The sequence below is a fragment of the Bombina bombina genome, chromosome 1, assembly GCF_027579735.1.
Source record: "Bombina bombina isolate aBomBom1 chromosome 1, aBomBom1.pri, whole genome shotgun sequence".
In the NCBI taxonomy this organism is placed as follows: Eukaryota; Metazoa; Chordata; class Amphibia; order Anura; family Bombinatoridae; genus Bombina; species Bombina bombina.
Window position 1 is genome coordinate 153,030,109 of NC_069499.1, and position 12,460 is coordinate 153,042,568.

Genomic DNA, 12,460 nt, shown 5'->3' on the forward strand with positions numbered 1-12,460 from the left:
TTCTCATCCTTTCTTTCTTCCTCTTCTTGTGTGTGTGTTGGGTGGGGCTGTGGGTGTTATGTTAATGTTTGATGTTGAAAAATAAGATAAATAAGGGAGGCGGGATGAGCACTGACTTCTTATAAACAATGGGACTATACTTTATAATTCTCCTCTTGGAGGAGGAATATGGGGCCTGCATTGTTAATGACACTTTGGAACACTGTCGCACGGAATTTAATTAATGGACTTTTGTAGGGCCCTACGCATTCTCTTGTTGGATTGTATTCTGTTCCCAGTGGTCTGCGCACCACAGAATCACGTTATATGATGTGTATTTGTCATGTGTTCATTGTGTCTCTTTTCAATAAAAATAATTAAAAAAAAAAAAAAAATTACTTCCTCTTCCTTCCCCTCTTCCCACGAGACTGAGGCTCTGGGGGGGGCAACTGCCCCCTCCGACGAGTTCTCCTAGGAGATGTTTGGGGAAGAGGGGAAGGAGGAGTACTGGGATCACCCGGCTGAGGAGGAGATTGAGGATGAGATGGATGAGGCAGGGGCATATTAAGGCATAGGCCAACAAGGCCAGTGCCTAGAGCAGCAGATTTTTAAGGGGCAGCAGAATTTTGAGTCCCTAGGGCCACTCTATTGAACTCAGGGTCGGGTGGCTAAATCAACCAGGGCCCGGCTATTGCTATTCTATGGGATTGTATGTGGGTGCGCATGACGTGGTGACAGTGAAGGCGGAGCTCACTTGGCCTGGACTGAGAGGAAATGCGGTATTCTTCCTGGCTCGTGATTGAGACTCACACAGACTACACAGTGCAGTGTGCACTACACCGTGACCACTGTGAAACAGCATATGCCTTTCTCCCTTCAATACATCTTCATTAGACATTAAAATATTTAAACAGATTAGTCACTAAATACTTGTACATTTACTGTTTGTCTATCTGTCATACATGCAAATAACATAATGTATGTAAGAACTTACCTGATAAATTCATTTCTTTCATATTAGCAAGAGTCCATGAGCTAGTGACGTATGGGATATACATTCCTACCAGGAGGGGCAAAGTTTCCCAAACCTCAAAATGCCTATAAATACACCCCTCACCACACCCACAATTCAGTTTAACGAATAGCCAAGAAGTGGGGTGATAAAAAAGTGCGAAAGCATATAAAATAAGGAATTGGAATAATTGTGCTTTATACAAAAATCATAACCACATATTGCTAATATGAAAGAAATGAATTTATCAGGTAAGTTCTTACATAAATTATGTTTTCTTTCATGTAATTAGCAAGAGTCCATGAGCTAGTGACGTATGGGATAATGATTACCCAAGATGTGGATCTTTCCACACAAGAGTCACTAGAGAGGGAGGGATAAAATAAAGACAGCCAATTCCTGCTGAAAATAATCCACACCCAAAATAAAGCTTAATGAAAAACATAAGCAGAAGATTCAGACTGAAACCGCTGCCTGAAGTACTTTTCTACCAAAAACTGCTTCAGAAGAAGAAAATACATCAAAATGGTAGAATTTAGTAAAAGTATGCAAAGAGGACCAAGTTGCTGCTTTGCAAATCTGATCAACCGAAGCTTCATTCCTAAACGCCCAGGAAGTAGAAACTGACCTGGTAGAATGAGCTGTAATCCTCTGAGGCGGAGTTTTACCCGACTCAACATAGGCAAGATGAATTAAAGATTTCAACCAAGATGCCAAAGAAATAGCAGAAGCTTTCTGGCCTTTTCTAGAACCGGAAAAGATAACAAATAGACTAGAAGTCTTTCGGAAAGATTTAGTAGCTTCAACATAATATTTCAAAGCTCTAACAACATCCAAAGAATGCAATGATTTCTCCTTAGAATTCTTAGGATTAGGACATAATGAAGGAACCACAATTTCTCTACTAATGTTGTTGGAATTCACAACTTTAGGTAAAAATTCAAAAGAAGTTCGCAACACCGCCTTATCCTGATGAAAAATCAGAAAAGGAGACTCACAAGAAAGAGCAGATAATTCAGAAACTCTTCTGGCAGAAGAGATGGCCAAAAGGAACAAAACTTTCCAAGAAAGTAATTTAATGTCCAATGAATGCATAGGTTCAAAGGGAGGAGCTTGAAGAGCTCCCAGAACCAAATTCAAACTCCAAGGAGGAGAAATAGACTTAATGACAGGTTTTATACGAACCAAAGCTTGTACAAAACAATGAATATCAGGAAGAATAGCAATCTTTCTGTGGAAAAGAACAGAAAGAGCAGAGATTTGTCCTTTCAAGGAACTTGCAGACAAACCCTTATCTAAACCATCCTGAAGAAACTAAAATTCTCGGTATTCTAAAAGAATGCCAAGAAAAATGATGAGAAAGACACCAAGAAATATAAGTCTTCCAGACTCTATAATATATCTCTCTAGATACAGATTTACGAGCCTGTAACATAGTATTAATCACAGAGTCAGAGAAACCTCTTTGACCAAGAATCAAGCGTTCAATCTCCATACCTTTAAATTTAAGGATTTCAGATCCTGATGGAAAAAAGGACCTTGTGTCAGAAGGTCTGGTCTTAATGGAAGAGTCCACGGTTGGCAAGAGGCCATCCGGACAAGATCCGCATACCAAAACCTGTGAGGCCATGCCGGAGCTACCAGCAGAACAAACGAGCATTCCTTCAGAATCTTGGAGATTACTCTTGGAAGAAGAACTAGAGGCGGAAAGATATAGGCAGGATGATACTTCCAAGGAAGTGATAATGCATCCACTGCCTCCGCCTGAGGATCCCGGGATCTGGACAGATATCTGGGAAGTTTCTTGTTTAGATGAGACGCCATCAGATCTATTTCTGGAAGTTCCCACCTTTGAACAATCTGAAGAAATACCTCTAGGTGAAGAGACCATTCGCCCGGATGCAACGTTTGGCGACTGAGATAATCCGCTTCCCAATTGTCTACACCTGGGATATGAACCGCAGAGATTAGACAGGAGCTGGATTCCGCCCAAACCAAAATTCGAGATACTTCTTTCATAGCCAGAGGACTGTGAGTCCCTCCTTGATGATTGATGTATGCCACAGTTGTGACATTGTCTGTCTGAAAACAAATGAACGATTCTCTCTTCAGAAGAGGCCAAAACTGAAGAGCTCTGAAAATTGCACGGAGTTCCAAAATATTGATCGGTAATCTCACCTCCTGAGATTCCCAAACTCCTTGTGCCGTCAGAGATCCCCACACAGCTCCCCAACCTGTGAGACTTGCATCTGTTGAAATTACAGTCCAGGTTGGAAGCACAAAAGAAGCCCCCTGAATTAAACGATGGTGATCTGTCCACCACGTTAGAGAGTGTCGAACAATCGGTTTTAAAGATATTAATTGAGATATCTTTGTGTAATCCTTGCACCATTGATTCAGCATACAGAGCTGAAGAGGTCGCATGTGAAAACGAGCAAAGGGGATCGCGTCCGATGCAGCAGTCATAAGACCTAGAATTTCCATGCATAAGGCTACCGAAGGGAATGATTGTGACTGAAGGTTTCGACAAGCTGAAATCAATTTTAGACGTCTCTTGTCTGTTAAAGACAGAGTCATGGACACTGAATCTATCTGGAAACCCAGAAAGGCTACCCTTGACTGAGGAATCAATGAACTTTTTGGTAAATTGATCCTCCAACCATGATCTTGAAGAAACAACACAAGTCGATTCGTATGAGATTCTGCTAAATGTAAAGACTGAGCAAGTACCAAGATATCGTCCAAATAAGGAAATACCACAATACCCTGTTCTCTGATTACAGACAGAAGGGCACCGAGAACCTTTGTAAAAATTCTTGGAGCTGTAGCTAGGCCAAACGGTAGAGCCACAAACTGGTAATGCTTGTCCAGAAAAGAGAATCTCAGGAACTGATAATGATCTGGATGAATCGGAATATGCAGATATGCATCCTGTAAATCTATTGTGGACATATAATTCCCTTGCTGAACAAAAGGCAAGATAGTCCTTACAGTTACCATCTTGAACGTTGGTATCCTTACATAACGATTCAATATTTTTAGATCCAGAACTGGTCTGAAGGAATTCTCCTTCTTTGGTACAATGAAGAGATTTGAATAAAACCCCATCCCCTGTTCCGGAACTGGAACTGGCATAATTACTCCAGCCAACTCTAGATCTGAAACACAATTCAGAAATGCTTGAGCTTTCACTGGATTTACTGGGACACGGGAAAGAAAAAATCTCTTTGCAGGAGGTCTCATCTTGAAACCAATTCTTTACCCTTCTGAAACAATGTTCTGAATCCAAAGATTGTGAACAGAATTGATCCAAATTTCTTTGAAAAAACGTAACCTGCCCCCTACCAGCTGAGCTGGAATGAGGGCCGCACCTTCATGTGGACTTAGAAGCAGGCTTTGCCTTTCTAGCAGGCTTGGATTTATTCCAGACTGGAGATGGTTTCCAAACTGAAACTGCTCCTGAGGATGAAGGATCAGGCTTTTGTTCTTTGTTGAAACGAAAGGAACGAAAATGATTATTAGCCCTGTTTTTACCTTTAGATTTTTTATCCTGTGGTAAAAAAGTTCCTTTCCCACCAGTAACAGTTGAGATAATAGAATCCAACTGAGAACCAAATAATTTGTTACCTTGGAAAGAAATGGAAAGTAGAGTTGATTTAGAAGCCATATCAGCATTCCAAGTCTTAAGCCATAAAGCTCTTCTAGCTAAAATAGCTAGAGACATAAACCTGACATCAACTCTGATAATATCAAAAATGGCATAACAGATAAAATTATTAGCATGCTGAAGAAGAATAATAATATCATGAGAATCATGATTTGTTACTTGTTGCGCTAAAGTTTCCAACCAAAAAGTTGAAGCTGCAGCAACATCAGCCAATGATATAGCAGGTCTAAGAAGATTACCTGAACACAGATAAGCTTTTCTTAGAAAGGATTCAATTTTCCTATCTAAAGGATCTTTAAACGAAGTACCATCTGACGTAGGAATGGTATTACGTTTAGCAAGGGTAGAAATAGCCCCATCAACTTTAGGGATTTTGTCCCAAAATTCTAACCTGTCAGACGGTACAGGATATAATTGCTTAAAACGTTTAGAAGGAGTAAATGAATTACCCAATTTATCCCATTCTTTGGAAATTACTGCAGAAATAGCATTAGGAACAGGAAAAACTTCTGGAATAACCACAGGAGATTTAAATACCTTATCTAAACGTTTAGAATTAGTATCAAGAGGACCAGAATCCTCTATTTCTAAAGCAATTAGTACTTCTTTAAGTAAAGAACGAATAAATTCCATTTTAAATAAATATGAAGATTTATCAGCATCAATCTCTGAAACAGAATCCTCTGAACCAGAAGAGTCATCAGAATCAGAATGATTATGTTCATTTAAAAATTCATCTGTAGGGAGAGAAGTTTTAAAAGATTTTTTACGTTTACTAGAAGGAGAAATAACAGACATAGCCTTCTTGATGGATTCAGAAACAAAATCTCTTATATTATCAGGAACATTCTGCACCTTAGATGTTGAAGGAACTGCAACAGACAATGGTACTTTACTAAAGGAAATATTATCTGCATTAACAAGTTTGTCATGACAATTAATACAAACAACAGCCGGAGAAATAGCTACCAAAAGTTTACAGCAGATACACTTAGCTTTGGTAGATCCAGCACTAGACAGCGATTTTCCTGTAGTATCTTCTGACTCAGATGCAACGTGAGAGAGAAAAAACAACAACATATAAAACAAAATTGATCAAATTCCTTAAATGACAGTTTCAGGAATGGGAAAAAATGCCAAAGAACAAACTTCTAGCAACCAGAAGCAATGAAAAATGAGACTTAAATAATGTGGAGACAAAAGCGACGCCCATATTTTTTTAGCGCCAAATAAGACGCCCACATTATTTGGCGCCTAAATGCTTTTGGCACCAAAAATGACGCCACATCCGGAACGCCGACATTTTTGGCGCAAAATAACGTCAAAAAATGTATGACGCCGGAAACGGAAAATAATTTTTGCGCCAAAAAAGTCAGCGCCAAGAATGACGCAATAAAATGAAGCATTTTCAGCCCCCGCGAGCCTAACAGCCCACAGGGAAAAAGAGTCAAATTTTTGAAGGTAAGAAAAAATGATTAAATCAAATGCATTATCCCAAATATGAAACTGACTGTCTGAAAAATAAGGAAAGTTGAACATTCTGAGTCAAGGCAAATAAATGTTTGAATACATATATTTAGAACTTTATAAACAAAGTGCCCAACCATAGCTTAGAGTGTCACAGAAAATAAGATTTACTTACCCCAGGACACTCATCTACATGTTTGTAGAAAGCCAAACCAGTACTGAAACGAGAATCAGCAGAGGTAATGGTATATATAAGAGTATATCGTCGATCTGAAAAGGGAGGTAAGAGATGAATCTCTACGACCGATAACAGAGAACCTATGAAATAGACCCCGTAGAAGGAGATCACTGCATTCAAATAGGCAATACTCTCCTCACATCCCTCTGACATTCACTGCACGCTGAGAGGAAAACCGGGCTCCAACTTGCTGCGGAGCGCATATCAACGTAGAATCTAGCACAAACTTACTTCACCACCTCCATCGGAGGCAAAGTTTGTAAAACTGAATTGTGGGTGTGGTGAGGGGTGTATTTATAGGCATTTTGAGGTTTGGGAAACTTTGCCCCTCCTGGTAGGAATGTATATCCCATACGTCACTAGCTCATGGACTCTTGCTAATTACATGAAAGAAAATAAGTATTTATTGCTGAATCCATACAACCATGTGACTTAAAACACAACTAAAAATATGTTGTATGCATTTAATACATTCAGAAACAATACAAGTATATACTTTATTATGATTGTATCATGTGACTTTATCCCCTAGGATACAATTCCTAAACCTATCATAACTTCTGTTCTATTTTTTAAGTACTTTTAAAGGCCAGTTTGTATATTCATTACATATTTATCCAAGCAGATATTTTGCTTAAATAACTGTCAATCACAAAGAAGATGTTTAAGGTTAAACAACTACCTACTGACAAACTATCATACAGTGAAGGATATTTTTTTCTGATATAAACACTTTAATCATCTGACTTGCAAAATAATGTCAATATATATATATATATATATATATATATATATATGTGTGTGTGTGTGTGTGTGTGTGTGTGTGTGTGTGTGTGTGTGTGTGTGTGTGTGTGTGTGTGTGTGTGTGTGTGTGACCAGAGTGAATGCAAGCCCTGGTGAACATCTACTTAAAAAGACATTATTTTTTAATTTTTTTACACCCTGCCCCAAAAATATTATATCTAAAAAAAGGCCTTAAACCTGGGGTGGGGCAGCAGAATTTTGAGTGCCTAGGGCAGCACAAAACCTAAATACGCCCCTGGGATGAGGGCCAAGAGCAAATGGTCCGGCAGCAGATGGCCCATGATCAGATGGTCCAGCAGCAGATGGTCCAGCAGCAGCAGATGGGGCAGCAGCAGATAGTGCATTATGAGCCTCCCGAAGGACCTGCAATATATCCTTAAGAGTATTCAACATCTCTCTTTGGTCTTGGCGAATCTCTCTTTGGTCTTGGCGAATATCATTAATTACTTCCATCAGGTGGACTCGACTTTCCACCTGTTCCCTCCGGGAGGCACGCATCTCTTCTAGAAAATATTTTAAGATCTGCAGCTCTGCTATCTCTGCTGGTATCTCCTCCTGAGTAGCTGCTGGTGCATGGTGGGCTGCTTTTGCAGGAGGGGCTGCTGCAGGGATCTCTTCTGCAGCGGGGGCTTCTTCAGAGGATGAGGGTACAGGGATGTCTTCCAGGTCTCCCCAAGGTGGCGAGTCATCTGCACCACTCTCATGCCTGGGTGAAGGAGGATCCTGTGGTTGCTGTGCTGCCTCCTCCCCAGGCTCAGACTCTGTATATTGTAAAAAGAAAGAAATCGAGATATTAGCACAGTTCCAAATAAAGATATAAATGTTGTATTTGAAAGTGTATTAATGTGGTTGCCTTTGTAATTCTACTGTAATCAAAAGCAATCAATACGATTTCTGCATTTTCAAAACCGTGTTTCAGATATCTATATGGTCAAACTGAATGTCTTTTTGCGTTTGTTTTCAGTCTGTTTAAATGCACACCTAATCTGTAGAATAGATACTAATGTGATGGCTTTTCGTGAAATGTAGCTTTCACAAGGTAATTGTGAATGTGTATACAGAATAATGTCTGAAAAACGTAATTGCGTTAATCATATCCTTAAATACATTATTTATTTTTTATGTAAAGAGATTATTAAATGAGCTTACCGGCAGATGAGAGTGGCAGGTTCCCGGTATCGACTCCTCCGATACCGACTATGGCCACCTCGGAGATGCTGGGACGCAGCATTTCCTCCCATCGGGAATATTCAACTATCATTTCCGGACTGCCACCGGTCCCTGTTAGGTATTGGTTCTCCCTTAAGAGCTTTCTTTTTAGTTCCATTTTGCAGTCCCGGTAGCGATGCTGTAAAGACTTGACATCCCTGTTATGGACCCCACTGCATTAACGGCATCCCTGATTTCCAGCCATAGTTTCCTCTTCTCCTTAGGGGTGGCCTTCTGAGCCTGCAGCCTCCTAGCTGTCCCCATATAAGCCTCTATGAGGGCCTCCTTCTCATCCATGGTATATCTTGCCTCCCTACTCAACTTGGCTTTCCCCTGTAATGTGAGCCTCTGATTCCCGGACTGTGAAGCTCTACACTGAACACCTGTCAGGGTTATTTCCCTGTTGTGTTTGCCATGTGCTGCTGGCAGCCATTTTACTCACCTCTCTTCCTGACTATGGTGCATTGTGGGGGATGCTGCACACTTCCTGCACTTCCTTTTATGGCCAGACTGGTGTGCATCATCCATGTGAGACAGGATGCAGTCTCAGAATTGTGAAGTCATCACTTATTATTTAAAGGGCCTATGCTCAGTATGCTTTGCCTTTGCGTTGTCTCAGACCTGTTTGTGAGAGTTCCTGTGTATTACCTGGCTGCCTGACGTCCTTCCTGGTTCCTGATCCCTGGCTTGTTCCTGACACTGCTGTTTTCCTTGTTCCTGATTCCTGCTTGTCTGACTATTCGCTTTGGCTCCTGACTCGGCTCATCTGACTACCAGCTCTGGTTTTGACTCCTGGCTTGTTATTTGACATGTGGACTTTTTATTAATTTTTGTTATTAATAAAGGTGTGATTATTTTTGCACTTCTCGTCTCAGTCTGATTCCTGGCACCCTGACATTACGTAAAGGCCATGAATCCTGATGGTGCTAATATTCCACCTTTACCTGCCATAATTTCCAGGATGGACGAACAGGATCACCACTTGGATCAATTTGCACTAGCCCTGCAAAACCTACTGACTCGCACTACACATTTGGACCAAAGTGTTCTGCAAGTTATGGCTGCTCCTGTTTCCGCTGCTGCACCTATGCCAACCAGAAGCATGTCCGGTTCTGCACCTCTACCTCACCGATATGGAGGTGATCCTATTCAGTGCAGAGGGTTTTTGAACCAGGTGGGCATATACTTTGAGATGTTACCTCAGGCATTTCCCTCTGACAGAGCTATGGTGGGATTTCTCATCTCGTTACTCTCTGACACAGCTCTTGCCTGGGCTAATCCCTTGTGGGAGACTAATAAACCTGTGATTTCAAATTGCCCTGAATTTGTGGCCTCCTTTCGAAGGGTATTTGATGTTCCGGCTCGTTCCTCCTCTGCTGCTAAACGACTCATGTCCATTCAGCAAGGTACAAGATCTGTTGCTCAGTATGCTACTGAGTTCCGTACGCTTGCCGCAGAGGTAGGTTGGAACAATGAAGCCCTTCTTGCCGCCTTCTTTCATGGGCTCTCTGATGCGATTAAAGACGAAGTTGCTGCCAGAGATTTACCAGAGGATCTCGAGGCATTGGTGTCTTTCTTGATCCTAATTGACATCAGACTCAGAGAGAGGCCCTCTTTCAAGGAGTGCTTGCAGAAGCCTCCTGTTCCGTTGTCTCCTACGTATTCATTCCCACCCATGCCTCCCTCTCCTCCCATGCCTCCTGGTCCCGAGTCACCAGGTACTGCTGAGTCGTTGCAGCTGGAATTCACGCGTCTCTCCATGGCAGAGAGGGCCTTTAGGAGGAGGGAGGGGCTCTGCCTCTATTGTGGGTTACAGGGTCACCTTTTAAAGTCTTGTCCTACACGGCCGGGAAACACTCACACCTAAGGTCCTGTCAGGGGCAGACCTTGGGTGGTTTATCCTCGTCCCCGGAACCGCTTAAGGAGAAACCTTTGGTCACGGTTGTCCTTTCCTGGGTGGACTCCTCCATAGTCACTCAGGCTCTTGTTGACTCCGGTGCTGCGGGCTATTTCATTGACAGTGCTTTTGTATCAAAGCACTCCATTCCTGTTTTGCCTCGGTCCGTACCACTTGCTATTGAGGCCATTGATGGCAGGCCCCTTCAGCCCGCACTCGATACTCACGAAACTGATCCGTTGTCCATGGCTGTTGGGGCTCTCCATTTTGAAACTCTCCAGTTCCAGGTGATAAACTCTCCGCATTTTCCGGTTGTTCTGGGTTATCCCTGGCTCCAAAAGCACAATCCCAGTCTCGACTGGCGCAGGTCCGAAATTTTGTCGTGGTCCCCGCAATGTATTTCCACTTGTCTTCGGAAACCAGTTAAAGTCTTGTGCAATTCTTTGGTATCTCAATTGGCAGAGGAGTACCGAGAATTCCTAGACGTGTTTGACAAGGTGCGTGCCGGTACATTGCCTCCTCACTGGTCTTACGATTGTGCCATAGACCTGCAACCCGGAGCCATTCCTCTTCGGGGTCAGTTGTACACTCTGTCTGTTGCAGAGAATTGTGCTATGGAGGAGTATGTTGCTGATGCTGTGTCACGGGGGATCATCTGCAAATCCTGCTCTCCTGCAGGGGCTGGCTTCTTCTTTGTGAAGAAAAAGGGTGGCGAGTTAAGACCATGTATCGATTATAGGGGTCTTAATCGTCTTACCATTAAGAATGCTTACCCTATTCCACTTATTACGGAACTCTTTGACCACCTCAAGGGAGCTACGGTCTTTACTAAACTTAATTTGAGAGGAGCGTACAATCTCGTTTGGATTAGGGTGGGCCACGAATGGGAAACAGCATTTAACACCAGGAGCGGGCATTATGAGTATCTTGTAATGCCCTTTGGCCTATGTAATGCTCCTGCTGTTTTTCAGGAATTTATTAATGATGTCCTACGAGATATGTTGCAACAGTGTGTTGTGGTGTACTTAGACGACATCCTCATACACTCACCTACACGTGGGGCTCATCGTTCTGATGTTACATGGGTTCTTCAGAGAGTACATGAGAACGGCCTGTTTTGTAAACTCGAGAAATGTGAGTTCCACCAGACTCAAGTAACCTTCCTAGGTTATGTTATCTCAGTTGTAGGGTTCTCCATGGATCCTGACAAGTTATCTGCAGTGGCCTCGCCCAGTTGGTCTTCGGTCTATTCAACGTTTTTTGGGATTCGCCAATTACTATAGAAAGTTTATTAAAAACTTTTCTTCCTTGGTCAAACCTATCACAGATATGACCCGTAAAGAGAATGATCCACTCCATTGGTCACCTACTGCCATTAAGGCCTTGGATAGTCTTAAGACTGCCTTTGCTGCCGCTCCAGTTCTAGCTCATCATAACCCTGTCCTGCCTTTCGTTCTTGAGGTCGATGCGTCTGAGACTGGAGTAGGTGCCCTCTTGTCTCAACGTACCATGCCTGATGGTTCCTTGCATCCGTGTGGTTTCTTCTCTAAGAAATTGTCTCCAGCGGAGTGCAATTATGAAATTGGCGACAGGGAATTACTGGCCATAATTTTGGCACTTAAGGAATGGAGGCATCTTCTCAAGGGTACTAGCATGCCAGTGCTCATTCTTACTGACTACAAGAATTTAACTTATCTATCTGAAGCAAAATGTTTGTCGCCCCGACAGGCCAGATGGGCGCTATTTTTGTCTCTGTTTAATTATGTGGTCTCCTACCTGCCTGGTAGTAAGAATGTTAGGGCTGATGCCCTCTCTCAACAATTTTCGCTTCTGTCCAAGGAGGAGTCTGTACCTACTCCTGTTATACCTCCTGACCATATTTTGGCTACCATACGTACTAATTTGACTTCTCCCTTGGGGGAGGAGATCCTGGCTGCACATACCAATGCACCTCCTGAGAAACCTAGTGGTAAGTGTTTTGTTCCTGAGAATCTTCTAACTAAACTTTTGCACACTTACCACTATACTAAAGCCGGATGTCACCCAGGCAAGAACCAAATGATTTGGTCTGTCACTCAACAATTCTGGTGGCCAGGTCTTCGTTCTGATGTTGCTGCGTATGTTGCCTCCTGCTCAGTTTGTGCACAGAATAAGACTCCTCGATGTCTTCCTGTGGGTCTTCTTCAA